The sequence below is a fragment of the Dermacentor silvarum genome, chromosome 8 (genome assembly GCF_013339745.2).
Source record: "Dermacentor silvarum isolate Dsil-2018 chromosome 8, BIME_Dsil_1.4, whole genome shotgun sequence".
NCBI classification, from domain to species: domain Eukaryota; kingdom Metazoa; phylum Arthropoda; class Arachnida; order Ixodida; family Ixodidae; genus Dermacentor; species Dermacentor silvarum.
The window spans coordinates 118125967-118131126 of NC_051161.1; positions in this window are offsets into that span (position 1 = coordinate 118125967).

Genomic DNA, 5160 nt, shown 5'->3' on the forward strand with positions numbered 1-5160 from the left:
GCAGCACTGTGTTTGAAATCTGTTGCGGTGTCTGTGGCATTCAACTTGGGGTAATTATGGCAGGAGTTTGGTGTGACAATCTTGAGGTATGAGTAATACTGTATTCGAAACCTTTAATTCGAATCTGAGGCTTACTTGAAACAACCTTTGGGATCTACTCACTCATGCATTTGTAAAAAAGCAACCAATTCAAGTACAAAGTGTTTCTGCCAGCAGGTACTTCGACCCAGAGCATTACGGCCGGTTTTGAATTGTGTGCATACATTTTCATAACAGCTCGCCGATGGTTCTTGCATCGGTCGTCAGGTTGTGCACTTTGTACTGGAGCTGCCCGACCTGCCAGTGGCAAGCCCACCTCTTAGAGACACACTAAAGGCAAATATTAAGTCAAGCCAAAGTGATGAATTAGTGCTCGAGTATCAGTAGTTTGGTTATCGCGTAGGGCTGCGCTGGTTTTGCTGGCTCACGGAACTTGCACAAACTGCAAGTTGCAGAGAATTCTACTACCATGTGATCTCGCGGAATGCCCGAACGGCCAACGCCACTAGACCAAAAGCAGCTGCAGTAGCGAATCCATCACTCTGTTGAGGCTCGGTTTCGCTATGGCCGCACGTTTGCGTTTTGTGCGAAAAACCATACCACCGTCTATCGGCCGCCTTTGTACTCACCGACGGCAGCAAACGGCAGTGACGGGATATGCAACGTCACCACTCCCTGGTTGGGTGGCGGGAAATTTGAATTGCAATGAAGGTTAACCTGCCGTGGTTGCTCAGTGGCTATGGTGTTGGGCTGCTGAGCATGAGGTCGTGGGATCGAATCCCGGCCACGACAGCCGCATTTCGATGGGGGTGAAATGCAAGAACACCCGTGTACTTAGATTTAGGTGCACGTTAAAGAACCCCAGGTGGTCCAAATTTCCGGAGTCCCCCACTACAGCGTGCCTCATAATCAGATCGTGGTTTTGGCACGTAGTAAAACCCCATAATTTAATTTTAATTTGTAATAAAGGTATTCAGACCCTTCAGATGCAATTTTCTCGTAAATGTCGTCCTTTTTGACACGAAACAAGCATTGCGAGGTTCACGGAATGTTATTTAAACAGTCCTTGTCGACGAAGTATTTGCCTTTGAGTGTCCCTTTAACATTGCGTGAGGTCCCTGGACTTTGAGGAACAGAGGTCGCATTTGCTACATTTAACTGAAATTCGTTGACTTGCCCTGAGAACAGCAGCAAGGTGGGACGGGAGAGCCTTAACGTCAACGTTTTCTATCAACATGGAAGGGGTTGGCCAGACACTGCTGCTCCATGGCGCACACCTCCCAGGTGCACACTTCACTAGATGTACGAGCAGCGTGAGCCTGTGGCCTGCCCTGACAGCTATTGGCCAATAGGATCCGTCTATGGGATTCTTGCATATGACGACATATGCCAGTTGCCTGCAGCTTCGAATTGGGTGAGGAGAAGGCCTTTGTTTAAGAGGAGGGCGTTTGAGATAAAGGTAACTTCGTGTTGTGCTGTGAACATCGCACGCCGTGCACAACTGCAAAATTCGGCTGAGATATTCGGAGCTGCGTGTGCTATCTGTAGATGTGTTTTCTTATGAAGCCTGAGTAGTAGTTCGGTGACATGCACCGAAAGCTCATTACACGAAAGCGGTTTTGCATTCGGCCCCCAGTGTGATGTGGCCGATGTTCTAACCCATGGCTTCGTGCTCTGCAGCAGATAGATGACCAGAACAGCTGATCCACTTTGCTAAATAATATGCTCACCAAGCGGTTATTCCAAGCCAAGTGGTGCACTATTTTATTGCTGTCTGTACAAACACTCGAGAAGCGCTCGTGTGTCGCTGCACTGTGGCCATGCAGTGTGTTGGTGTTGTCTGCATGCTGTGCCTGTGCGTTATAGGTCACAGAATGTGCTGCGGATGTAAGCTTCTAGAAAGGCTTCTTACATTAATGCGGTTTTGGAGGTCGCGTAATCTGCTTAAATTTGATGGCGTGTCGCAGTGAAATGGTAAATATATGGCAGCACGAAACATTCACTTCGGGAAAAGTACAGTCACAGACCGCTTCCTGTGCCGATAAGCACCATAAGTGCTTATTGTCATTGGGGGAACTCTGTTCTCATGAGTGGTCACCGTCAATACATCACCCTTTGACGCAGCTGTGCCTTTTTTTTTTTGACCATCATGGATTTCAGTATATGTAAGGAATGACTTTTATTAAAGTCTCAAAAGAGAGAACGAGGGAAGTGAGTATTGTTTCGAATGACTCTGCTGTAGTTGAGCTGCTGCTGTTGTGCAAGGGCAGCACTGTCACTTTAGCTCATTCTTAGGCATGGTAATGTGATTTTTTGTCTCGATTTGGGCAAATCAACTTTTTATTTGACCATTCGTACCATGTTCAATGGGCATATGGGAACGTGTGCCATTCTCTCTTTATTGTTACGGTGCACAAGATAGCCGAAAACAGCTTTTTCTCGCTTACGCTCCTCAGCTGACCGGACATTCATTAGTGAATGGCATTACATGCATTTAAATATACAGTCGAACCATCTTATAACGTGCTAAAGTGCCAAGAAAGTTGTATTGCAGTAATGTTACCGCTGTGCCAATTGCGCTGAATTTCTGTAAAATATGAGAAATCTGTGCCCACCTTGTGCCGAAAGGGTTGCTCGGGCTTTCGAAAACAGAACTATAGTCCTCAAGCGCGGTTTTTCCACACCATCGAAAGCGGCATGGCGTGCATGGACCAGCGCATGCTTCACTGTGGACCGAGTCAACCAATGTAAAACGATGAGCAAAGATTCGGAAGCTGTATGGTGTCGCACTCGATTTTTCGAACATGACTCGCACGATATCGCAGACATGCATGGCGGCTGTGAACAATATTTCCGCTATTCAATTTGTACCCTATCCCCCGCATTTGTTGGCGAGGTGATTTCACGGCTTTAAGAATTCCGTATGGCTGCTACTAAGATGTCGGCTAACTCTGCACCAAAGAGCAACATTCGCTGCTGGATACTGACGAAGCACCGTAGGTTAGGCCTAGCTGCATCGTTCAGCCGTGACGAAAATTCACTGCCAGCCGACGTGGTGGCCGGCAGCAGGTCGTTGCAGCAAGTTTGCCTCCAATATGTTCGGACCAGAGTTATTTCTCTAGATAGGTAGATAGATAAACTTTAAGCAAAGATAGAGTTTTGTCCTACCCCAGTGGAGCATCGCTAATGGTCGGGGCCCCTAGTCCAGGGCTCCGCTGACTCTTGCCATCTTCTCTGCTCTCTGGATCAGCTTGAGCTGGTCGCCGAGGGCCGAGCTGGACAGCAGTGCCTCCCATTGCTCCCTCGTGGTGTTCGTGTCATGGTGTTCTATGTTGTGTAGTGTGCACTCCCACGTAATGTGGTATAGGGTTGGTGTGGCGCCACACCACGGGCATTCGTCCCTGTAGGCTGTGGGGTGCATGCGATGTAGTATGTGTAGGTTTGTGTAAGTGCCTGTCTGGAGCCTACGCCAGGCAGCGGCATCCTCCGTCTTCTTTAGTATTCGATGGGGTGGGGGATATCGGAAGCGACTCCCTCTGTGGTAGTTCAGGATTGCTGAATACTCAGGGTCAATTGGGTCAGGGTCATTTGCAGTCGGTGTGATGAGTGCTCGGTTATGTGCAAATTCTCGAGCTCCTCTGTTGGGATACAGGTTACCCGTGATGGCAGCGTGACCCGGTATCCAAATGATGGTTTGGATGGTGTCGTCGTCAGTGTCCTCATCGAGTATTTGGTCTAGGACTTGTGCCGCAGGTCCTGCGATTCTTCCGTGTAGGGAGTTGCGGCAGGCCTGCTGGGAATCCGTGAAGATCGTCAGTGGTTTGTTTGCGTGTTGGCCTTCACGGATGGCTAACGCGATGGCCAGCTCTTCAGCTTCCGTGATCGTGCAGGGGCGGGTCGATGACCTGGATGTGACGTGGCCTCGGCGGTCGCAGACCACTGCCACTGCGCCCATTTTCTTCGTTCCGTACATAGCGGCGTCCGTAAAACGGGCCGTGGTATGGAACCTGAATGTTTTCTCTATGTACTGGGCCCTCGTTTTCCTCCTTCCGGAGTGTAGGTTGGGGTCCATGTTGCGTGGTATTGGGGCAATGTGATACCTGTCCTGGACCTGACGAGGTATCGTACAGGTTTCTTGGGTTTGTATTTTTGTGGCTTTGAAGCGCAAGGTTTGTAGGACCTGCCGGCCCGTGTGAGTCCGCGCAAGTCTCTGTTGTTGTGAGACGTGAAGGGCTTCTGTGAGTTCGCTGAGGGTGTTGTGTAACCCCAGCGCCCCAAATATCTCAGTCAATGTACTCATCGGCAGGCGGAGAGTGGTCTTGAAAGGCATCCTCAAGAGTGTGTCGGCCTGTTTCGTCTCGGATTGTGTGAGATGGTAGTAGGGCAGGCTGTATGTGATTCTGCTCACCACCAGGCTTTTGACCAGTCGGAGGGTGTCCCTTCCTTCATGCCTCTATTCTTGGATGCTACACGGGATATCATGCGTAATATCGCCTTGACACTGGTTTTGAGGAGCGTAAGGGTGTGGGTAGCACGCTGGTTAGACTGCAGCCACATGCCCAGCACCCTGAGCAATGACGTTTCTGGTATGAGGCCCACGTTGTGGTGTACCTCGAGTTTTCGTGTTGGATCTGTGGGTACTGTGTGGTTACCCCGGCCTCGCCAGACTCGTATGAGTTCAGGTTTTTTGGGCGAGCATTGTAGAGGTCGCATTGTAGAGATCGTGGGTGGTTGGCTGACGTAATCTTATTTCTCTACACAACCCCTAGGTGGGGTGTACACTCCCCCTTGTTTTTCTGAAGGCACCCCCTTAATTCGCAACGACTTTTCTTTGTTCTTTACGCGCGAAGAAAAAGTCTGTGTAATAGCGCCGGAAGAAGGGCATATGTACGGGAAAGGACACGTTGTCCATAGCTTGCTTGTGATGGGAGACTCCCACACGAAAGAAAGTACGGCGAATTCAACGACCGCCCGGGCTTCAAAGCGTCAGGGCCAGGGCGCAAGCGTGGGAAGCGCGTGCAGCAAGGCGGTGTTGGCGCTTGGTGACACAGAACAGAACGCCGCATCGCATCCGTCTCCGTCAACGGCGCTGACACGCCGTCTGCAGCAGTGCCCAGTGTT